Source organism: Maniola jurtina, chromosome 12, assembly GCF_905333055.1.
Source record: "Maniola jurtina chromosome 12, ilManJurt1.1, whole genome shotgun sequence".
Taxonomy (NCBI): domain Eukaryota; kingdom Metazoa; phylum Arthropoda; class Insecta; order Lepidoptera; family Nymphalidae; genus Maniola; species Maniola jurtina.
This window is the reverse complement of record NC_060040.1, coordinates 2,788,435-2,814,572: the sequence shown is the minus strand read 5'-3', so window position 1 is coordinate 2,814,572 and position 26,138 is coordinate 2,788,435. Positions and strand designations below refer to the sequence as shown.

At 37.2% G+C, this 26,138-nt stretch overlaps 1 long non-coding RNA gene across 1 annotated transcript; it reads right to left on the bottom strand.

Moving 5' to 3' along the window:
- Positions 1-1,287: 1,287 nt before the first annotated feature.
- LOC123870293 lies at positions 1,288-25,492 on the bottom strand. The gene is made up of 3 exons (XR_006797047.1): positions 25,482-25,492; positions 24,216-24,223; positions 1,288-1,765 (listed from the first exon to the last, which is right to left on the bottom strand). It is a non-coding gene; the product is annotated as an uncharacterized LOC123870293 (long non-coding RNA).
- Positions 25,493-26,138: the final 646 nt, after the last annotated feature.

Below are 26,138 nucleotides of genomic sequence, written 5' to 3'. Positions count from 1 at the left end.
TAGGCTGCGAATTATACTTATTTAACTTTCAGTCCCTCGTGTTGATTTACCATCTTGTGGCTACGTACGAGAGTTATTGGTTTCTGTACAACCATAAACTCAATATATAAGGATGCGTCAGTAGTTACATGAATAATTACTGTTGCTTTTATTGAATGCGTGATGTATGTAAGAGTATGAATGGTGATTATGACAGTGTGTAAGTACGAGCGTTTTCAGGCCTTAGCGAATTTTATCCGATAGGGATAAAATTCTTCGCCAGGCGAGGGGGATATGTAACGTTGTGAAGGCGTTACATTTTTTTAAATAAATAATTCAAAGCATGACACAATACTGACGGACAATGTTACCCGCCACCACTGCGTCTTAGACGAGTTGTCCCGTGCAGCCGCTTGAAGCAGGGGGCACCTCTGCCGCGCGGCGCGTGCGCAGGAATGGTTAGGGTGACGCTCGAATCGTTTTTCACGTCAGACGCGTCGCAGTGAACATATCTAAAGGTAACGTGTTCCTGTTGGGAATACAGGAACACAATATCCCTTTACCTGCACTACCAACCAAAGACTACAATATTATACTGGGTATAGACAGGCAACTCGGGTTCTGTCGGGTTCTATGGGCGGTCCTTTCGAGTGAGCGCCCTCTAGTGTTTGTCTAGGCAAAATTTTGCCATATCGTATATATAGCTACCTATAGGTACAGCTATAGAATGTAGTACCTACTCAAATAAAATTGTACTTAGCTGCCCGGCTAGCATGGGCAGTAGATAAAAATTATATCCACTGATGTCATAGAAATCAGTGGATATCATTTTTATCTACTGCCCATGCTAGCCGGGCAGGACAGGACAGGACATACTGGACCTACTTACACAAACCATACTTAAGATATATTGCAAAAGTTTAATACGAGCGACTTGGAACTCATACGCAGCCATTTGCAATAAAGTAATGCCATAGTAAAAACTTAAATATGACCATTTTTACATAGGGCATCAGTAAAGAACAATAAATTACTCTATATCATTACAGCCAAAAATGAGTTTAGGGTACATTTATTTATTGACATATTTTTTGTGTGTTTTTTCTATCATTCAATGATAAATTAATTAATAAGGATGATTTTTAACTTGTACAAATTCCCATCTTGTAATTGTATATTTTAGTCTAGTAACACTGCGTAATCCGTCATATTTTTGTAGCCTATCCTTTTCATAGATGGCGCTGCTAAAAGTCTTAGACTCCCATAGCTTTAAGTTGCCATAGCATGCTACCAACTACTCCAGTGATCTTGTAAACCCGTTATACGGGTAAGTACTGAATTATTCGCCGTATTAGGATAGTTTTATTTCGTAGCTAACCCACGTGTCATGGATGACCTTGCATTGTTCTTTAGAAAATCATTTTACCATATTTTACTGTATTTAGCCAATGCAAGCCTTTCATTTTGTTTAATAATCATTTAATCTTTTTCAAATTACATTAGACCTATAATAGCCTTTTAATAGTTAGTATTTCACCTTGATAATATAATATACCTACCTACTTTGTAAATTATTACTAGCTGCCTTCCGCATTTAATATGATCTTTTCTTTTGTATGTTAACGTAGCTTCACTCTTTTACTTGTAACTCCGTCTGATTGTGACCACGCATACTACCATCTCACGCTGTGCTTCCGCTTGCTTGTACCGCGTGGTTCACGATCGGATGCGTAGTGAGAAACTTTGCTCACCCACTGGAATGTGCGTTCCAGGTTTCACTGTGACCCTCAAGTTCTCGGTACCCCTCAAGATTCTCGGTACCCCTCAAGATTTCCGGTACCCCTCGAAGTTCTTTGTGCTCCTTTGGTCTACGCCAGGCACGCTTACTCGTGGCACCCTCTCCTGGTGTCACGAACCTCCAGGCGCACCTCGCGGCACCCTCTTCTGGTGCCACGAACCTCTCAGCACCTGGCCGGCGGCCTGCCACCGAGCACCAACCAGCGCGCATTCCATTTCACCGAAGACCATCTTGCCGGGTTCCGCTACCTCCGGGACGTCACCGCACGGCACAGCAGGGAAGTACCGCCTACTGCAAGCCTTAGAGACTGTAGTGACAACAGCGAAAACCTACGACCCTACTTACTACTAAATAAATTCTTGTGTTGACTTTGGGGTGTTTCTTTAATCTCTTCACCACTGACCGACCCCCAAACGTCACACCCCTTAGCATGAATATTGTGATTACACATTGCTACAATCCAAATTGTTGTGATTGGCTGAATTATGTGTTTTTGTCGCAACAGTGTATTTTAGCCAATAGTGAGCCAATCAGAGGTGTTTGGAATCGTCAGCTGCTGTAGGTGGCATAGTGCGACGGTAGGCGTCCGGGGGCTCTCTCCGTCACTTACTCCATACAATTGTAGTTCCAATTTCATTTGAATATTAAGTCCATGAAATTTTGCAGACATATTCTAGAAACTAATATCTGTGTCTGTGGTGCTTGGCTGTGGTGTTTTAGATTTTTTTTTAAATATGTAGTTTTAAAATTACAGGGGCTTAAGATTTGTATGTGAATTTTTAAGACCGCGTAACTTTGAAACCGAATATTTTAACGGAAATCTGGAAAACCACAGGCATCATTTTTTTTTTTTTGGATTATTAGTTTCTAGAATACGTCTGCAAAATTTCATGGAATTTGGTTGCTTAATATTCAAATGAAATTGGAGCTACGATTGTATGAAACGAGTGACGGAGAGAGCCCTCTTAAGGGTTTTTGTACTAAACAATAATAAATTATAGTAAATTAAGCGTATATTATAAAATAGTACAGTGATAGACTGTTAGAAAACGCCCAGCCTAATCCGCTGGACATACGAAGATATTAAGTTCTCCTGTCCTATGGAAGAATTTTGAGAACTTCAAACAGAATCTTTAAAAAACATTCACACGGATGGAACAAAGTCGCGCGCGCGGTCACTAGTTACTACATATTTTTGAGGAAAATATCATAGTAAAGTCCTGATTCACTCACTGACTGGCCCATCAACACCCAGCCAAAACCCTTCCACCTAGAAAGCTGAAAACTTGCACAGAGTTTTCCTTTATAATGTAGACAAGGAATAAGGCCGGATTTTTCGAAATTCCCACGGGAGCAAAGCCGCGGGCGGTCGCTATTTAATACACACATATTTTTGAAGAAAAATATTCTCACTCCCCGTAAACCGTTAACGCCTGTGAAACCTCCTCGGCGTCAATTGAACACGGCTTTCCACTTTGCGCGTCGTAAACGCGTCTTTTGTTAACAAACCCAATGTCCCAAAGTACTTACTTGCTTTTACTACTACATAATACTAAGGTCAAAAGGTTGAGAATGGTCTAACTACACTCTTCAGCTCAGGGTCTATTAATAAAATTTTACTATATCCAATGTTTTATCAAACTTCTAAATATTTTTTATATACATTGAAGTTAAAAATTCGATATCATCAAATATTACAAGAAAATATTATGTTAAAGAACTTCATAATCTTATGAGCCTTTGAATAGGTATAGTTTCGATGATAAAATAATAATTACTGTAATATGTCGCTACTACATGGAATGAATATTTGCTAAGACTGTCTTAACAGGGCTCTCTCCGTCACTCGCTTCATACAATCGTAGTTCCAATTTCATTTGAATATTAAGCAACCAAAGTCCATGAAATTTTGCAGACATATTCTAGAAACTAATATCCGTGTCTGTAGTGTTTTAGATTTTTCTAAAAATATGTAGTTTTAAAATTACAGGGGCTCAAAGATTTGTATATAAATTTTTAAGACCGCGTAACTTTGAAATTGAATATTTTAACAGAAATCTGGATAACCACAAACATAGATATTAGTTTCTAGAATATGTCTGTAAAATTTCATGGACTTTGGTTGCTTAATATTCAAATGAAAGTGGAACTACGTTTGTATGAAGCGAGTGACGGAGAGACTCCTCTTAAAAGATACATCATACATGATATCTAAAATGTTTAAATTGTATTTAAAAAATAATTAGGGTATATTTTACGTTAGATGGTGGACTGAAGAGATTTCATTACTCAAAATAATGATTAGCTACATAATTTACAAGTAAGTAAAAAATGAGGTTTAAACGCAAATAATATATCTAGGTGTACCTAAGGTTCCGTAATCTTGCAAAACGGGGCGTAAACCTTAACAACAGTCGCTTTTACGATTTTAATCTAAGCACAAAATTCTCAAGGATTTATTTGAACTCACCTTGCTTCAAATTAATTTTATAAAGTGTCTTTTACGGCCTCGTAAACTTTGTTGTACAAAATGAGTGAATAATCGTACGGAGGGCGACACACGCCTTACACATAGAATAACAGATTTTAATCCTTATGCTCATTGTTTTAAGGAAATTATATTCTACATATTATCTGTGTGTCCTGCTGTACTTTTCCTTAACATGAAATGTTAATCAAAGTGTTCAACAAATTTTAACATTCTGCATGAAAATGCTATTTTAATATTTCTTAATCTTAAAATAGCATTTAACTCGTAGATGCCTGCGTCTTCGTTCGCGCGGATTTAGGTCTTTAAAATTTTGTGGGATCTTTTTGATTTTCGGGGATAAAAAGTAGTCTATATCCGTCTCCAGGATGTAAGAAGCTATATCGGTATCAAGTAAGTGATTTAAGATTTTCTGAAAATCCCGTGGGAACTCTTTTATTTTTCGGGACCTTTTCCGGGATGCAAGTTATCTCTGTACCAAACGTCAAAATCGGTTAAACGGATGGACTGTGTCTAAGAGTATTGAAAAGCTAGCAGACAGACAGGCACACTTTCCATTTTATAATATTAGCATGGATATACATCCCTATAACATAATAACTAACTGCTATAATAAAAGGAGGACTGACTGACTGACATAATTTATCAACATACCCATGAATAAATTATTTGACTTTGACTTTAAATTACCTACTAAGTGTAAACAATTAAAGTCTCAGATAGTAAAATCAACCCGTATAATGCAATGTGAATCGGTTGGAGCGCAAACAGCAACTGAAGCTTGTCGTTCCACGCCACGTCCTCGCCCTAGCGCCATCTTTTTTTCGTCTCGATGGAGGGGGCTCTGACGTCACGACCACAGCATAACCACCAACACCAAGCAACACCGAACGTGAGAACGAGTTGTTGCCAACACGGCCATGCTGCATGGTGCCCGCCCCGGGCACCCCACGAGTCGGGATAAAATTACTGCAAAATAAACAACCGTTAACACCTGATTCACATTACCTACTTGTAAGGATCCTTCCTAACTTCCTAAGGAATATTGCCCATTCATTGTCACTTATCACTTAACAATCATACGACAGCTCGCAACTTAACAAGATACCTCCACTATGTACTCGTAAGATCCAGGAATATTGTCCATTCGTTATCACTCATCACAACAACAGCTTTCAATTTAAAGAACAAAACAACCGCATCTAAAGGGACTTTGCCACACTTAGGGGACCAGATTTGTCGTAGTTGAAAACCAACTGCACTTAAAGAGCGTTTCGCTCACTTAAATGCAGCAAGTTGGTCAAGACCACTTGCACTTAAAGAATATTTCGCTCACTTAAGCGTGCCAAGTTGGTGAAGACCACTTGAAGACCACTTGCACTTAAAGAACATTTCGCTCACTTAAGTGTACCAAGTTCACCTTCAAGTTCCAAACATCATAGAAGACCACTTGAAGACCACTTGCACTTAAAGAGCATTTCGCTCACTTAAGCGTACCAAGTTCACCTTCAAGTTCCAAGCATTATAAAAGACCACTTGAAGACCACTTGCACTTAAAGAGCATTTCACTCACTTAAGCGTACCAAGTTCGCCATCAAGGTCAAGCATAGTAGAAGATCGCTTGAAGACCACTTGCACTTAAAGAGCATTTCACTCACTTAAGCGTACCAAGTTCGCCTTCAAGTTTAAGCATCGTATTCCAATGTGATATTTTATATTCATGGTACAATATTCCCAATTATCTTTCGAATATTTTATCAAAGTTCAAGCTTCGTATCCCAGTGTGATATCTTATATCCATGGTGCAATATTCCAACTAATTAATCTTCCAAAATTTTATCACGGCTCGCTGTATCAATTATGTTGCTATACATACTTAATTTTAAATAGATTACTCAACATAATACACAGGGTAGCCTTGCCAACACGGTTTTTAATACTCCATGAATATTCTTTAAAGAAGCAATGCATTAGCACTCACGATTAAAATCAGATCATACCTCTTTACTAAATCTCAAAATTCTTTACTAAATTCTGAACACATACTCAATGCCATAGCATCGTGCACCCACACAGTGCTCCGACACTATTCATCCACGTATGCAATCACCACACTATCTTTATCTACCGCGCATCCACGCAAGGGATCACCGGTGCCTAGTTCACCATAATACAAGTGATTTGATCTCATAAGAATCATATTTGATCTCATCCATTTTATTTTAATTAATTAATTTGTAATTTTGCTAAAAACCCTTGTATCAACAAAAAAAATTCAGCTTTATCTTTAAATAGAAACCTTACGTAAAATTATTCATCTTGTATGCCAAAAGTACGCCCTAATATTATAACGCTCTAGTCAAACATCATATTGTAATGCATGGTAAATTATTTTGACGATTCAAAAGCATTTGTAAAAGTTTACTTGAATTATTATATTATATTCTATTCTTTTATATTATATCATATTCTATTCTAGTCTAGTCTATTCTATTCTATTCTATTGTATATTGAATATTATATCGAAAAGGGGATGCTTATGTCGATGATCACGCAGAATATAAAAAATAAAACTAAAACTTCATATGTAAATAATCTTTACTGTAATAATTTAAAGTTATTATCTATCTAATTAATTATTTACTTAGGTAGCACTAAGGTAAACCTGTACAGTACTTATTTAAAACTGCAACAAAGGCTCTTTTTTAAATATTTACTGATTTAAATAACCTGTATAGCAATAATAATAGATGAAACAAAAGAAACAATATTTAAACAAAACTAAAAAAAATGGCTAATCCAAAAATGTTACTACAGTGTGCATGAACTATTGAATGAATATACCTCAATTATACGATAATACGATATAAAAAGATTGTAATAACTTTGTTAACCACTTTTTATTTGTAAGTACTTTTTTTTTTAAGTCTGATTAATTATAATAGGACATAATTTGAAAACTCCCATAGTCTTTATTTATATGTGACCTTTTTATTTTATTTTTATTTAATGACCATATAATTAATTCATAATTTTTGCTATTCATATTTCATATTTCATAAGAATTGTAATATTACCTTTGATTATTTACATATGTTTTACTTTGCAACGCCCCAACGGGGTTTCATGTTGTAATATTATGATATTTTTTTATTTATGATGTAAGACATGAATGCAAATAAAGAAAGAATAAAGAATTACCTCTATAAAGATACGAAAATTCTAAATATAAGTCACTCGTACGCGCTTCAAACTTGTATTCCTATCAGGAAAATAATAACAGGATATATACACTCCCAATTATGCTTTAAAAGAAGAACAATTACGAAAACTTCCCTAAAAACTGGTATTGTAAACGTATGGATGTTATTACTTACCCACACAATTATTCAATGTAGATAATATGAAGTACTAAAATGGATACTTGATATCATGTGCGTAACTACCTACCATTGTAAATGTAAATAGCTGTAATTCCTGATATTTAAAAGGACTGTTATGCTCTTTATTGATAAATAAATGTTTTTAAACTGAAATCCCTTTACCGACGATTTTGATATGCGCGGACAACTACTTCCGGTATCTCTAAACGCCTCGTGACATGTATCAAAAATATACACTTTTTAACCCCATATATTATGTAACATTTACTTACAATTAATATAATAACTTATTATTATAATATTAATATTGACATTTAATTAAGAGACATGTTACCATAGAAATTAATTCACTTTTTGGTCTCATCAGGATTATTTGTACGGATTCTTCCTGATGAGTATTAAATATTTGCATGCTTATGAAGTAGAATATGAAGGTCGCTGCTTAGTTATAATTTTGAACTCAACAACTGATATTCAGCAAATAAATAAATTTCATTTCATTTCAGTATACGAGTTCGGGATTGGTTATCATGATTTATATCTGAGCTAACATTTCACTTGTGAAGTTTGACTAACCTAAGACATTCTTCGATTACTTTTACCACTACCACTATAGCATTTTAACTTGTTCGTCACGTATACTACCCACATGTTTAATATTTTTATTATAAAAAACTTCTATGTAAATAACAAGCTCAATAGTCACACGTTTTTAAATTATTATCTTCTAAGGACGTATATTACTGATTCTACTATAATAATTGACCCACTATAATTTAAATAATATTTTGTTCGAAAAAAAAGTTGAGACAAACGTGAATTTAACATTTAGTTCCAAAATAAAATTCGAACAAACTAAAAATTAACCATTTTAAAACATATTCCTTTGAATTTGGAACTAAAAGACAATTTCGTTTACCTATCACTATTCCCACGAGGACCACTTATAGACTGTACGCAATATTAAATCATGCCAGACTTTTAGCTGATACCTTCAACTTAGTTTAGTAACGAATTATCTCACCTGACTATACAAAAGTTTGAGAATACGATTTAGTAATTTAAACCATATTCACTTAATCTTTAATAATTATTCAAAGTACTCACAGTTTCGGTATCTTTACGAGATACCTTATTACGTTTCCATCGCGGCCGACGGTGTCCTGGCACTTGAAGACCTCTAGGTGGAAAAGTACGTTTGCGTTTCGACCGATTTTTCCTCAAAGCGTAAGTTACTACACACTTCTGATGTAAACAATTAAAGTCTCAGATAGTAAAATCAACCCGTATAATGCAATGTGAATCGGTTGGAGCGCAAACAGCAACTGAAGCTTGTCGTTCCACGCCACGTCCTCGCCCTAGCGCCATCTTTTTTTCGTCTCGATGGAGGGGGCTCTGACGTCACGACCACAGCATAACCACCAACACCAAGCAACACCGAACGTGAGAACGAGTTGTTGCCAACATAAGAAAGACTTTTAAAAACCCACGCAAAAAAATCACGGAAAAGATGAGAAAATTCCTTCACGGACAACTTGAATTAAACGGGAAATCCTACTCGAAACGGACGGTATCGATTAAGAATACGTGATATATCGCCACGTTATCCGGCGGCGGTAGGAGGCGATTATTTTCCCCGCGATCCTAATTAAAGAAATCTATTTGGACGGATTTACGATCCAGATTGAAGCAATTTGGCCTGTAATTGGATGATTTTTCAATGTTTTCGCACAAGAATTCTCAACTTACCCACGTATGTACCTACTTGACTACATACCTACCTATTTATGGACGTTTTTCCTGAAAAATGTTCCAACTCACAATCACAATCAAGTCAAAACTGAAATATCTAACGAAAAATTAAATTTTTAACCCCCGACCCAAAAAGAGGGGTGTTATAAGTTTGACGTATGTATCTGTGTATCTGTCTGTGGCATCGCAGCTCCTAAACTAGTGAACTGATTTTAATTCAGTTTTTTTTTGTTTGAAAGGTGGCTTGGCTTGATCGAGAGTGTTCTTAGCTATAATCCAAGAAAATTGGTTCAGCCGTTTGAAAGTTATCAGCTCTTTTCTAGTTACTGTAACCTTCACTTGTCGGGGGTGTTATAAATTTTTAATTAACACTTGTTTTTTGTTTGTATTCGATATGTAAACTCTGACACTACTAAAACAGATTTAATAACTATTTCGCCATTAAAAACCTACTTTATCTAGCAGAAACACAATTAGGTATTCTACATAATCTTTCACCACAGCGAATCAGCTAGTTGCTAGTTGTCATTTTCAACTGGGCGATTACGGTAAAATAACATGTTGCATCGAAAACAAATACTGAAATGATACCTAGGTATGATTTTTCAATAATAGCAAAGGTAGAAGAGTAGATAAAGACTCTTTCGATTCAAACGGGACTAACTTATATCTCTAACATAAAACTTTTGCAGAGTCAAAGATGCTGCTCTATTATACAAATATAACCTTTCGTACCAACGGCCACTAAAATTAAGCATGTGAAATTAGGGTCAGGTTGTACCCTGAAACAAAATTTCACTAGGACGGACCCATTTAAATTATCATTTAGTCCCACATAATCCAGCTAATGTATTTCTCATAATTAATTTCACGATTCCATGCGACCCTCGATAATCTGTCCTAAATATTAGGCTTAAAAGCTCTTTGCGATTTGTCCGTTTTCACAAAAAGGTACTCTCTCCCATTATTTACATCGCCCATTCATATGACATTACGAACCTAAAAAAATGTTTCAGCATCTCAACCCATAGCCGGCCCACTACTGAGAATGGGTCTTCTTTCAAAATTTGTAGAATTCACATACCATAACAACCGTAATACCTACCATAAAATTTTCAGATATGTGGGATTGCTTGCTTGTTTTTCTTCATCGTGATATTTAATTGGTTACGTACATAACTCCGAAAAGTTACAGGTGCTTGCCCAGGATCGAACTCTGAACCCCTCGAATTGGAGGCCAAAATCTGAATTACTAGACTATCACCTCCTTCAATATTAAAATAATGCTTACAGAAGACAAAAAGTAGGTAGTGGAATGGGTTTCACTGGTAGCGAGGTAGCACCAAAGTTGCCGGTAGTTACAAATTACAACGGCAAAACTTTCAATGCGTGCCGCCTCAAAATGTTACTGCCTTCTTTATCCTGCCTTGATCCAACAGCCACATGAAACTTTCTTGAAATGTTGCTCGGAACTTTTCCATTTAAGATCATTGACCGAAACGTCTACATACCGGTACAATAATCGTTGAAATAACACTCCACTTTAGCGATAACACTACCTTTGCACGCTTACTTAATATTTAAGTTTCTTCTGTAATATAATGTCTAATCTGTAATAGTATATATATTTATTTATTGTCATATAAGTTTACGCTTGCTGACAGCCATGCCTGGGAAACAGCAATGATGAGGTCTAAGTTTTAGCGCGCTTGCCTGGAAGATATCTATTCACTTGAATACCTGGAAGGTATTGAAGTCCTACTTGGCAGGATATGCTTCTTCTTTATGTATTTTGTATATAATATTTATTTTGTATATTTTGCGTGTGCGTATGTGTTCAATCAATCCATATGTTGGCTATTTCGTGACCAAAATCTAAATAATCTTAAGTAATCTAGCTTTTGCTTTTGTCTTTGCTCGCCTGAAATTCGGGTGAAGCTCTACCAGAACTTAAGCCATAGGGCTCTGATAAACGGACATGACCGTCGGGCAGGCAGATAGAAAGACAGACAAATGAACGAAAAAGCAAAATCTCTATTGTAGCACACGTAGCAACGTAGCATTATTCGTAGCATCTCGTAGTAATACCTTTATAAATATTTTTTTCATTTTTTTTGTTTATTAACAGATTCATAGGCCTTAAGACTATAGGCTAGGGCCATAATATACCATAGAGCTTTGAGTAAAGAAGATAGACAGACAGATGAAATTATTAAAAACAAAACACGGAGTTCTCGCTTTGCTCGGGCTAAACCGTAGCACTTGTAGCAGCGTAGCAGGTAATGCGTTTTACATAGTAAATTAGTACAATAAAACTTTTTATAGTGTAAACTAAATTACTTAAAACTAGCCTTATCTAATAACTTACTGTACAAATCGTGCCCCCGTGGAATGGTGCCAAGAATAGATACTGACTGCTAGAATGGATACGGCCAGGCTGAGCCTTTGCGCACATAAATGAACCAACACTTCTGTCACTGGGATTTAGAAGAATCCAATTTAGACAAGGATTATTCCTTATCCATAAAAAAATTAAGTAGGTATAAAGTAACCCTCTGGACCAAACTTTACATTTCCAAGCCCAAAGTTTTGGATTGGGCGTTGATTGTCCTTAACTTCATAAGAAAGCTCAGCGTCATTCAACGGGCGATGAAGAGAGCTTATGCTTGGAGTTTCTCTACGTTATCAAATCAGAAATGAGGAGATCCGTAGGAGAACCAAAATAACCGACAAAGCTAAACGGGTTGTGAAGCTGAAGTGGCAATGGGCGAGGTTCATAGTTCGAAAAACCGATAGTCGTAGGGGTCCCAGGAAAGCGCAGCGTTGGAAGACCCCTTCTAGGTATAGGACATCAAACGAGTCGCACGGAGCTGCTGAATGCAAGTGGCGTAAGGCCATGGCGTTTGGAAATCTCTACAAGAGATTATGTCCAGCTATAAACATAAGTCTCGGTTGATAATGATAGTGATCATGATTGATTTGTTTCCCGCTTGCCGCTCCGCTCGTCGCATCGCTGAATGTTATGAATGGGTGGAACACTCGGGGCTTTTTACGGTAAGCTGGTTTCCAGTAAAGGGTATGGGATGCTTCGCTCGGGCCATAATCGCTTACACGCCTAATTATGCACGACCATGAATTATTTACGGTTATTACGTGTGTGACTGTTAAAATATTCTTTTACGGTACCTACGACGCGCGATCTTATTGAATTTTCAAACAGAATTTAAGAACTTAAAAATTCCGTCAATTAAAAAATGGGAGGGAATTTTGATATTTACATTTGACATGATCTCTAATTGCGAAATCGCTTTTATTTATCGAGGCAAGTGAACAAGATCGCAATTTGAATGTCTGAGTGTCGCCGCTCCGAGCAATTATCCCCCGTTTTATTTAGCCTCTCCGAATTTGTCTTCCGACATTTACAATTCCAAACACGGATTCACAAAAATAAGATTTTATTATTTTAGTAAATTTTGCACACAACTCTGTCCGCGTTAAATATAAACGAGCAATCATCTCCTATTTTAATTAGACTCTCCGAATTAGTCTTCCGGCTTAATTGTAGGTACCTATACAATAGTTTCAAACGCGTATTCACAAAAATAAGAAGAAAAACATTAGTTATAGGTACCAATATGTAGATCATGAAATATAAATTTATTGCCCTATAAAGGCAAATCGTTTTGCATTTTCTGGCGTAAGGTTGCCATTTATTTGCATCTTGTACTCCACACTGTAGTACTATTTACAAACTATTAGGTACATTCATTTTAACAACTTCCTTACTTACTCTATTCACCAATAAAATTGAGATATAATTGAAATGGGACTCTAACATCTATCGGTTCGATCGAGCTACGCCCATTGCCAATTATTTAGCTTTGCAATGTGTTTAGTTGTGTCGGTTACTCTGATGCTTCTATGAATATCTTCATTTCAATTTTCATTACGTAGAGAAATTCCATAATAGCTCTTTCTATCACTTGCTCTAAATACCTGCACTTAGTTATTATTTTCACGATCTATTTCAGAACGAATAATAGCTACCTACCTCTTCATTAATTCTCCCAGCCTAGTGCCGCCCGAGTAACAACTAACAATACAAACAAACATTGGAAAAATTTGATCAAACAACACCTCCGCTTTATAATGACGAAGTATTTTGATCGTTACCTCATTGAGAATAAAGATTGAAATGCAACAATGAAAACTAAAACCATTTTCGATGTGTGAATAAACATATGTAGACTTGCAGAGGGTGCTTCGGACGCGAATGTAGTCTAGGAGCAAGTTAAACAATACTTTAAATGGTTTTGCACAGATTTATTATAATTTGAAGGTGCCCCGTTGTTTACTTGGAAAAAAAACATTACAGTGATTGAAAATTCAACTACAAAACGATGTTGTTTTTAATAATAATTCTTGGTTTCGGTAAACAACAAAAAGTTCCTAATTCCTAACAATCACTTGACTTAACTAGTCTTGCGACTTATCTACGTGTACAGTTTTTATTTAGAATCAGAGAAATACCATCTAGTAGATATTAATTGAAAAATGAAATGAAAATGAAAAATTGGGAATAAACTTTAAGTAATATCATCAATCATGATCAACAATACAATACAATCAATGTGTCTGTCACTTGAAAACAGTGAACCACCAAGGGGCCTACAGTTACAGCATAAAAATAATAAATATTTTGTGGTTCTGTAAACACACTGTTGTGACGATCGCACTCTCTCTGTCCCACTATTGGCTGCAATGCATTGTTGCAACAGGAATACCATGAATTTTTTATTTTTATTTTATTTAATAGGAAGCCAACGGTATACAAAGAAAAGTAATTATGACGACTTATATAAACTTAGGACTATCAATGTATACTCACTTACAGGCTAACTCAACATGCTGAATCTAAAACTTCTAAATAGTAAAACTTAACCTAAGACATTCCTTGCATAAAATCTATAATAATTAAATTAATTACTCAATAAGCCAAAAGTACAACAATTTTTAAAATTAACAATAAAAACTACAAAAAAGACTAAAAATAGCACCCTACAATTTCAAAATGAATCTTTAAATATTTTATATTAGACTTACTAAGGAACATTTAAAGACTCATTAGGTGGTTTTTAATTTTGTTTTTAAATAATGAAGCGGAGTGTTGAAAAATATCTAGGTTAGCTTTTCTGAACACATTATTATAGGATATCACAATTCTATTAAGAGGAGCAGCACTACCAAGGTTACTTTTACATATTCTGGCCCTAAATGTTTGCTTGCTCTTTATAAGTGATCTTGCGTTTTGCTTTGGTATTGACAGTCGTATTCTATTTAATAAATTTGGACAATCAATATCCCCATTTATAATCTTGTGTAAAAAACAAAGATCCATCATTTCTCTGCGATTGGATAGTGAAAGGGTTTTATAACGTTTTAAAAGATCATTATAATTATATTATAATTATTAATTTCCATCAAAATATTTTCTTTGTAGGCTACGTGCCGTAAAAATTTCTTTTGCACCCTCTCTATCCTACTTTTATGCACTTGAATTCAGCCAATGACCACAATTGAGATAGTAACAATGATGATGCAGCTTTTCCGCAAACGAATTCCTGAAAGGCCGGCAACGCATTGGTGGTTCCTCTGGTACTGCAAATGTTCACGGGTGGCGGTAATCACTCAACATCAGGTGACCCACATGCTCGTTTTCTCGCTGTTTTTTATTAAAAAAAAACCAACAGCTCTGAACCTATTATGTAGACCAGCAGAGGGTGCTTCGGACTCGAATAAAGCATAACCGAAAGTGGATTTTCGTTATTACACACGTTGGTCTCTTGCCAAGCAATATTAGACTTTATGACACTTAGACCAGCACGACCGTTTATACGATTGTCCTGTGAGGCAATGCCGGTTATTAAAAGTAATGGGTCAGGTACGATCCTCGTTCACGCACGTTTAAGTAGCGTGCACATTCAAGCCATTCTAGTCCTTAATGTTTTTACAATAAGAGCGTTTTTTCTTTGTTTATTTAAGATCAACGAATACCTACCGCACGCAACTACTCTGGTTGGAAAACGGATAAGAAGTGATAATAGGCCATTTCTCGCACACTTTTTGAGTATATTACAAAGAATAACCACACAATTGGGTATTCGTTTCAGTTAAGTGGAGTTACGGCCTTTTTATGACGTTTAGTTTTATTTTCTAGCGAAGGAAATCGACGATAAATAGACAAAATTGACAATTTTCTGTTTTCTGAGATCCCTAGGCCCTATAGTGTTACTTTCAAGGACGCTAACTTTGCGTAATTCAGTCAAAGCTAACTTTCGAGAAAATGGAACGACGGTTACGTTTACTCGTACGTAATTATCAGTAATTACGTGCGTTTATCGTTCTAGTGTAACATTTCAAGTTAACGTTAACTGTGCGTTAGGCCAAGTATCCACTAGCAATAACACTTGTAGAATTTAACTCTGACCTGCAGTTGCATGTTTCTTGCACGGTGTTTTTCAACAAGAAATTTTATAATTTTTGAAAAAAATTACATTGACTGATAGGTATTGATCAATCAATCATAGCTGATTTCTGCAAGTTTTACTGCTATTGTGCACTTAGCTTTAACTTGAAAAGTTAAACTATGTTTCGAAGTCTTGAAAGCTAGCAACAACTGAGTTTCAAAGTCAAATCATTTATTCAAATTGGGTACCATTTTACACGTCTTTTTGATTGTCAGCTGTTGTTGAATTTTTAAATAATGGTGATAATTAATTACGTAAACTTCTAACTTTCTTTGTTATTTGGTAATTTTTTTTTTTTTAATAATAATAACGTTTATTTGCAAAAAAGATTTACAAGTTATGCATGGACCCCTAACTCCCAAAAAAGTATAGACCGTGTTATGGGAGTTAGTGCCTTCCTAAGGTACGAATAAGTAAAAGTTAAAGTAAAGAAATTAAAAGTAAGTTAATATAAATGAATAAAAGTATGTATTTGTGTAGTATGGTGTGTGTGTGTGTGTGTGTGTGTGTGTGTGTGTGTGTGTGTGTGTGTGTGTGTGTGTGTGTGTGTGTGTGTGTGTGTGTGTGTGTGTGTGTGTGTGTGTGTGTGTGTGTGTGTGTGTGTGTGTGTGTGTGTGTGTGTGTGTGTGTGTGTGTGTGTGTGTGTGTGTGTGTGTGTGTGTGTGTGTGTGTGTGTGTGTGTGTGTGTGTGTGTGTGTGTGTGTGTGTGTGTGTGTGTGTGTGTGTGTGTGTGTGTGTGTGTGTGTGTGTGTGTGTGTGTGTGTGTGTGTGTGTGTGTGTGTGTGTGTGTGTGTGTGTGTGTGTGTGTGTGTGTGTGTGTGTGTGTGTGTGTGTGTGTGTGTGTGTGTGTGTGTGTGTGTGTGTGTGTGTGTGTGTGTGTGTGTGTGTGTGTGTGTGTGTGTGTGTGTGTGTGTGTGTGTGTGTGTGTGTGTGTGTGTGTGTGTGTGTGTGTGTGTGTGTGTGTGTGTGTGTGTGTGTGTGTGTGTGTGTGTGTGTGTGTGTGTGTGTGTGTGTGTGTGTGTGTGTGTGTGTGTGTGGGTGGGTGGTGTAATTGTTACTTTTATTGATTGGAGTTTTTCTATCAATCAATTTATAAAGAAGAGGTGCTACAAAATCAAAGTGACGTTGAGCCAGCGCAGTTTTCACTGCTGGTGTTGAATTAAAATGAATTTATTTAATGTAGGACAAGTCGTGCCTCTTATGCTACGCCACGACTCTACCATTGATTTAGAAAGGAGCTTCTACTGAGAAGAGCGAGCAAGAAACTCAGAGTTAAAAGAAAAATGTTACAAATTGCAATGCAATGTAACATTTTGAATGGATTCACATGTTCCGACGCAGAGTGAAATCGACTTCCAAATTGAAGCCGAGTTTTCAAAATCTGAATTTTCTTGGATGTGGATATTGTGGGAGCAAATAGAGATCGTTGTTTATAAGAATGTATCAGTAGCCTACCGCTGTACTTAAAAGCCGTACTAATCCGGTAAACAAGGCACCAGCTAAGTTGATCGATCCGGTTTGAACTGGATTACCGCAATGGCCGCCGCCTCCAGGACAAATTGACTTACATCGCACCTACAGGTACACGTCTAGAGTAGGATATTACACAGAGGTTGCAGTACTACCACTTTTATAAGTTACGCCGATGTACCTGCGCAGAAATTTTATTTTTGAATTGCGCGAAACTATCTTAACAAATTCAGCCCGTTCCCTATTGGTTATTGCCTACGCGCCATGTCTCTTACGCGGGAATTATGAGCATGTTTAAAATCTTAACGTAATAAGGTGTGTATTTCATTAATGCGCGTGTGTGTGTTTGTTACTCTTTCACGCCAAAACAAACAGACGGATTTGGCTGAAATTTGGAATGAATATAGATTAATACAAAGGCTACTTTTCGTCCCGGAAATTCAATTAATTCCCCCAGAATTTTGAAAAATCTAAATCCACGCGGAAGAAGTCGCGGGCATCAGCTACAAAAAATGTAATGAGAAGTTTGGCTGTAGGAAAATGCGATGATTAGGAACTGATGGTGTGTCCCACATTCACACACACACATTCATAACTGCTTAACACTATAATACACTCCCATAGTCGGGTAAAAAAATAACCTCTAGATTGTGTTACTCTGTGCTAGATTATGCTATTAGATACATGATCGCGGGCATGTCCATTCAATTTGTAGAACTAAGTGTTCTCCGTTGTAACGCCTTCAATATTACGTGCTCATTCATCTGTATTTTACAAATTTCAATGACAGTCTCTGAGCTGTTGAGATAATAATTGTCAGATGCACACACAAGAAGAATCCTAAACAAGTGTAAATTAAAAATTTATAACACCCCGACGATCCAAAGTATTTGAGTTTTCCAAAAGATCATTTTCAAATAAATAATTATGTATTTAGGCAACGTCCATCTTGACAGCTTGACATTTGTCTATTGACATAATATTAAGAACCTAACGGTTATCTAACCTTCTTTTCTACAAGAAAACTAGAAACGAGCTGATAACTCTTAAACGGCTGAACCAATTTTTTTAGATTATAGCTAAGAACACTCTCGATCAAGCCACCTTTCAAACAAAAAAAACTAAATGCGCTACGATACCACAGACAGATACACAGATACACACGTCAAACTTATAACACCCCTCTTTTTGGGTCGGGGGTTAAAAAAATGATCAAGTGCAAGTTAAACCAGAAGCTAGGGTAGGCATTCAATTAGGTTAAAAAAACCTATGTACTGGCGACAATGAAAAATGAGCATTGATCTATTTCAACCAGGGTAGGTAACATTACTTTTATGCCTCTACGACCTGCACGCCACGGGCTGTTTGCGCAGGTCCTTAGGGTGCGTTTCCACTGACGCGGAGCTGGGTGAAGTGGTGCGGAGCGGACCGTGAATTGGCCAATCACACAGTTTCCACTGATGCGAAGTGGGGATTACGCGCACTGTGATTGGCACAGTCCACTCCACTCCACTCCGCCCAGCTCCACGTCAGTGGAAACGCATCCTTAGACCGTGCTTATACTGTTGTCGAAAATAAAAGAGAAATATAACGACCCCTTGCGCTGCAAATTTGATTACTCGCTGTTCCCGACGCTTCTTTACGAGTATCGTAAAAAGTTTCCCATATCTTATGACTTATGAGTGTTATGCAATAAACATAATCGCAAAACTCCATTCCGTGGAGAAAATGTGAGTTTCTTTAAATAAAGATAAAAAAATACGTATCAAAATTACCATCAAAACCACTGCAACGAGCCAATGTGGCTAATTCTATTGCACACCATCTCTAAGCTAAACTAAATTGACAAGTCTAAATCTAGTGCTATTCTTTTCTGCAGAGAGCATTATGAAAGGAATAGCAATACATTTAGACCTATCAGAAAAGATAGGATTAGCATAATATGCTCGTCAAGATTTCCGGTTGCCTGTGGACTCCATGAGACGGGATGATAAATCCTTGAAAAAATTTAGCTCCTTCGCCTCATGATCTCTGGGTTTCAAATTTTCCCTTTAGTATTAAATTTATTAACCGACTTCGAAAAATGGAGGAGGTTCTCAATTCGTCGGAATCTTTTTTTTTGCAATAGCTTTTATGATAATCGTCGTACGGTACGTAGGTACAATTAGATTCATCCCCCATCCGTCTCGAATAGAAAATTTTCAGAGTGTAACGCGGATCAGTTGGACGATTTATATAAAATCCTCATCTCCCCGTCTAAACTTAATTTGCGCTGATCCAATTCCCCTCGACGACGTTACCTCTGTACCCTTAGTACGAGTGGGTATAACGTTGGTCGTTGATCGATTTAGATTCTAGAAATACTTTAATGACTCTGTCATTAAAAATGTAACCTAAGGGCCAATTCACATTGACGCAGACTCGAAATGCATCAAAGCGACAATCTTAAATTTCACACAGCATCACACCTCTATCTTCACAACGTAATGCATTTTCTATGAACCGTGAATTCAAGCGCATCGGGACACCAGTCGGGTCATGCTCATCACTAATTACTCATCACTAAGAATCCATCCATCCATCCATCAGCCTGTATGCGTCCACTGCTGGACATAGGCCTTTCCAAGAGCGCGCCACCAAACACGGTCCTCCGCCTTCCTCATCCACCCGCTCCCCGCCACCTTCTTCAGGTCATCGGTCCAGCGGGCTGGAGGTCGTCCCACACTGCGCTTACCGGTACGCGGTCTCCACTCCAGAACACGTCTGCCCCATCGGCCGTCGGTTCTGCGACAGACATGACCTGCCCATTGCCACTTCAGCTTGCTAATCCTTTGAGCTATGTCGGTCGCTTTTGTTCTTCTGCGAATTTCCTCGTTCCGGATTTTATCCCTGAGTGTGATACCCAACATAGCTCGCTCCATAGCGCGCTGAGCGACCTTTAGTTTGTGGACGAGGCCAACTGTCAGTGTCCACGTTTCTGCTCCATACGTCATCACAGGTAGGACGCACTGATTGAAGACCTTAGTCTTAAGGCTTTGCGGTATCGACGATTCGAAGACCTGACGTAGCTTTGAAAATGCTGCCCAGCCTAGCTGAATTCTTCTGTCAGCCTCCTTGTCGAAGTTGTTCCTGCCGAGTTGTATAATCTGGCCGAGGTAGTTATATTCTTGAACAACTTCGATGCTAACATTCCCGACGGTGACGGGTCTTGAGATAGCGTGCTCGTTAAACATTACTTTCGTTTTGTCTATGTTCATCTCAAGACCTACTCGTCTGGAAGAACAGCTAAGCTCGATCAGCATTTCCTCAAGTTCCTGCAGCGATTCAGCCAATAGAACTATGTCGTCCGCAAATCGCAAGTGTGAGATATTTTCGCCATTCACGTTTATGCCTCGACCTTTCCAATCCAATTCCTTAAACACGTCTTCTAGGGCACAGGTGAAAAGTTTTGGGGATATTACATCTCCCTGCCTCACACCTCTTCGTATAGGGATTGGATTGGTTTGTTGGTCTTGGACTTGGACGGACATGGTGGCGGAGTCATACAAACATCTCAACACTTGGATATAATGCCAGTCGACTTGGCATCGCTGCAATGAATCCAGAACAGCCCAGGTCTCGATGGAATCGAAGGCTTTCTCGTAGTCCACAAACGCTAGACAGAGGGGTAGATTATACTCTTGAGTCTTCTGTATAATCTGCCGTAGCGTGTGGATGTGGTCTACGGTACTGTAGCCTTGTCGAAACCCCGCCTGCTCCGGAGGCTGAAATTCGTCAAGTAAGTCATCACTAAGAATATAAAATGTAAATTAAAAAAAATATATTGGACCTCAAACCAATACGCGCGAAGACGTGCGAATCCCCATGAATATAGGAGCATTCGTGCAACTTAATTGTAAAGAATTTGATGAACGCTTCACCTCAGTTCTACTACGTCAGTAAAGATCAACGATGAGTGGTCTGCCATCTGAGCGTGAGGTTAGAGGGTATAAACCTTTGTATTGCCTTTTCTATTCAGCCTTAGCCTACTCGCCAACCTGACAACCGCGGGAAGGATTGAGGCTTAGGCCTGCCACCTTGGCTTCAGGCAAAATGGTAGTGGTACTCAGTTGGTACGACTAATTTTTATTTTACAAAGTTTCCGCTTGGGGCGCTAACTGTAGTTATACAGCCGAACTTGAATTTTAAAACAAGGGTTTAAGGTGTGTTATAGACTACAGTGCTTCGATATTTTAAACCAGCGACCTTGTTGAGATATAAATACTCGCACTAAGCCTACCTACTGATGATTTTATTATTGAAGATAAGTATATATCCACATTTTCAAAATGTCTGCAAAATTAGAAATTATGGAGATGAGCTTTTATTTCATTCATTAAAACTGTTCTCAATTTTTTTTAAACGCTCCTACTGTAGACAACTGATAATAATAATTTCATTATTATATTCGGGTAACAAAAGTCGGTGAAAATAGAACACTTAGGTCGGTACTACTTTACGAATTAAATTATTTACAAAATATACCGAACATTTTCCACAAAGAAATAGTGTGGTTAGGTACTAACATAGTTTATGTCTGTCTTTCTGACAGTCAGTATTTAGTTTCTCTCCAAAAAATAATTAGTATAAAAGTCGTAGAGTAGACGTATCTACTTACATACATTGTGTGACTACACCCACATACCTGGCCTTTAAATTACCTACTTGAAAAATCGATACTTAATATTATGAGCGTCATTTTCAAGATTTCTAGCTGAAATGGAAATCCAATAAAATCAAAACTAAGATTACGGAAAACATTTTTTAATATGAAGAAGTTAGTTACAGCCTTTTCGTGTGTCAAGCAAGCATTTTTAAATTGACTTTTTTGTAAAAAGACTTGGTAAATAAATTCCATATTGACACGATAAAAGTTAAACGCATGTGGAAAGTAATTAAAAAGTATGAACGATAAAATAACGGACAGTTTCAAAATTCATGTTCAATTAACCCGAACGGCCTCCGGTGCACATCTATTGTGCTGCGACAATAAGCGGAAATTGTCATATCGTGAAACGACCGGGTGACATTAAAAATTCCATCAGTGCCTTCCGTTGACTAAAACGTGGCTAAGCCACGCATGGCCAATTTTGAATTCATTATTGCAAAAAGCATCAGCAAGTTGAAATAGCAATGGACAGGCTATGCGTGCCGTAGGAGCGATGACCGGTGGAATCGGAAAGTTCTAGATCTAGAGTAGAGACCACGAATAAGTACCTAAGCGTAGTGTGAGACTCCCTCCAGCAAGACGGACAGACGATATAAATAGCTAGGTTGGCGGGAAGTGGCTGGATGTGGAAAGTCTGAGGACCGGGTGTGGTAGCGCTCTTTGGGAAATGATGATGATCACTTGCCACCACGTGATATCGTAATCAAGGACTAGCTTATATTGGAATAAAAAAATGATTTTTGTATAAAAAATTCCCTTATTTCCATTTTCCAGGGATGGAAAAATTTCCTATGCCCCTCTCTAGGGTACCAGCTATGTCCGTGGCAAATTACCTACGTCAAGTAAAGTGAAAAGGTAACAGACAAACTTTCTCATTTTGATTACACAGGTAATTAAAGCTTTCGCATTTATAATAGTATATTATCAGTTATCAGCTAGCGGAAATTGCTATCATATTATCGCTAAACGACCGAGACATAAAAATTCCATCACAGTCGATAACCAAAACTAAGTTTTAAAACATTTTATCTAGTTTCAGGCTATCATGAGGCGCTGTAAATCTACTCATGTGGCTGTAGTTTAGCTATAGGTTAGGTACATATTATATTGTATTTTTGTAAAACTTTTTTTGTTGCGTTTTTGCCATTTGGCATAGTTTTTGGACATATTATGTCTCCTAGTTACAGGGTATGTTGTAGTTTTTAAATTATTTCGAACCAGTTTTCCACATTTTCGAGATAGAAGCCATCAAAACTAGCTTTTTTTACTTAGCTACATTCTAGTTAGCAAAGGGCAATTCACGGTGCATTGCTTGCGGCAAAGTACGGCTTCAATACATCCAAGGTCACACAAAGGAGGCTTTCAGCGCTTTTCAAAAGAAAGCGAACACGAGCGTATGAAATCAAAAAAAGTTTAGTTCCCAATTTAAGTGCTACGTGAATTTGAACCCTTTAGTGCATGATTTTAAAGGTTGTAGTTGTTTGTAGAAGTTTAATTTATGTCAAATTTTTATGATAGTATACTGGCAGCGGTTGATGGACTGAGTATGAATTTGAAAGACCTGAAATGGCCTTTTACAATTTTTCTAAACCATAATTAAAACATGTTATGAAACGTGGTTTATAACATTTTTTATGGGTTCCTCATGGGTATTTCGGAGAACCTATAGGAATCAATCTTGACGAAATAAGGTACATAGACTGCTTGCATCTTGGAGACTAATGTAGGATACTTTTTATCCTAGAAATAGACAGAGATAGAAATATCACGTATGCCATATTATCTTCAAGGTAAGAGTGAATAGACATTTTCTAGACAAGCGAGATCCAACCTAAACCTCATCATTGCTTTTTATTAATTATGATTTTCGTCAAGCGCAAACCCATCTTAAAATAAAAAAATAAAAAAGTTTTTACGACATTTATAAAAAACCTAATTCTATAGCCGCATGAAATAGCAGGCGTTAGCTAGTATGAAATACTTAGAAGGAAAAACATTGAAACACCTCATAAGATTAGGTGAGACATCCCCCTAGGGGGTGTCGTGTTTCACCTCAGATTGGATTTCAGGAAACACATATTATAAGTAAGTTGGAACATGAAACCATAACCGGCTTGGCTTCCATAATATTTTATTTTGAAGAAATATTCGGATTATGTAAATACCTACTTTCGTCAATATATTACGTTATAAACGCGGCGTGTGGAAATTAAAATGTGTTGACAACCTCTTTGGTGTAAAAAGGCATTTTAGATTTCATTTTTAGTAAAACCAGGCATTCTAGGGCCAGCGTAAACAAACTAAGTGGAGAACACTCTCGATCAAGCCACCTTTCAAACAAAAAAAACTAAATTAAAATCGGTTCATTCGTTTAGGCGCTACGATGCCACAGACAGATACACAGATACACAGATACACAGACACACAGATACACAGAAACACACGTCAAACTTATAACACCCCTCTTTTTGGGTCGGGGGTTAAAAAAGCTTAGTTCGGGTTATTATTATGAAGAAAGCCGCCGCACTTTGGCTCTTCTGTGTGCGTTGCGCTTTATAGTTTCGTCCGTCCAACTGTTTAGCACAGGCTGTAAATGAATGAATGAATATAGGTACTTATTGTACACCACAAAAAAGCTGAGAACTGTTATATAAAGTTATTTCTTGAAGAACTAGTTTTACACGCAGATATAGAGGGTTCACCAAAAAAAGATTTTGAGAAACTTTAAAGGGGCATCTAGAAATTCTAAATCCACGTGGATGAAGTCGCGGGCATATACTAGTAACTACTATGTATTTATTCCGCGTTTCTAATTCATTTTATTGCGACATAATACTTAGACAAGTTTCGTCAATTAAGCCCCTTAGCTCTTGGAGAAAAGCTTTTCATAAACAACCTATGTACTGCATTTTATTATAGAACACCTATATTAATTATTAATTTAGAACCTTAGCCGATACATTTTAAGGTTCTGTTTTAGTTGTGTCGGTATTGAGTTATGCCGTTTTATGTTGGGTCTGCGTAGCTCGTAAAAGACAAATAGAGGAGTGAGCAAGGCAAAGTCGTCACCTTCGCGAAGTTTTTTCGTAAACTTGACTTATTTACTCGGAGTGGGGTCGTTTATGTTCACAAAGTCAAATATCCCGTGTCCCGGCTGCTCTTTACGATTTTCTTAAGTTATAATATTGTACATATCTATAGCTTTGTCCTTTGCACCATTTTGGTAGCCTGGAAGAGATCGCTAGGTAGCGATAAGACTGCCAAAGTGTACCTATTTGCCTATATTTTGTTATGCTTTCTTTGTATTTTCATTCATACATTTTAATGTCGCAGACGACCGACAGAAGCCGACGAAAATAATATATTAGGTACCTACATTTTCAAGGCGTAGTTTTTGACATTCAAAATATTATGTTACTAGCCGATGCCCGCGACTTCGCCCGCGTGGATTTAGGTTTTTTGAAATCCCGTGGGAACTCTTTGATTTTCCGGGATAAAAAGTAGCCTATGTGCTAATCCAGGATTTTATCTATCTCCATTCCAAATTTCAGCGCCAAATCCGTTCAGTAGTTTTTGCGTGAAGGAGTAACAAACATACACACACACACACACACACACATACAAAATTTCGTCTTTATAATATTAGTGTGATCTACTAAGAACCGCATTGCGTAACGCTGTTTATCTAGCTGCTATAAGACATGGCTACTTTTTTTTTCGTAAGGAAAATCCGTCAACCACCGGCCACTAAAAGTATCCATGACTTTTCCACACGAAAAAAATAAAAAGATTAGCAATGTCCTATAGCAGAAGTAGGTAAACTGCGTTATGCGACTACCTGCCAAACATGATTCTAGGTCAACGGGAAGTACGTACCCTATTTCCTCTTTTTTTCTTTTCTTGAAACATTTCACTCTTCTATAACGCTAAGCACAAATATTTCACATCCAAATATAATGCGATTAAAGTCAAATATATCAGGATAAGTGCAATGGTACGTACGCAAGGCTTAACTAAATTCACAAATCACGCC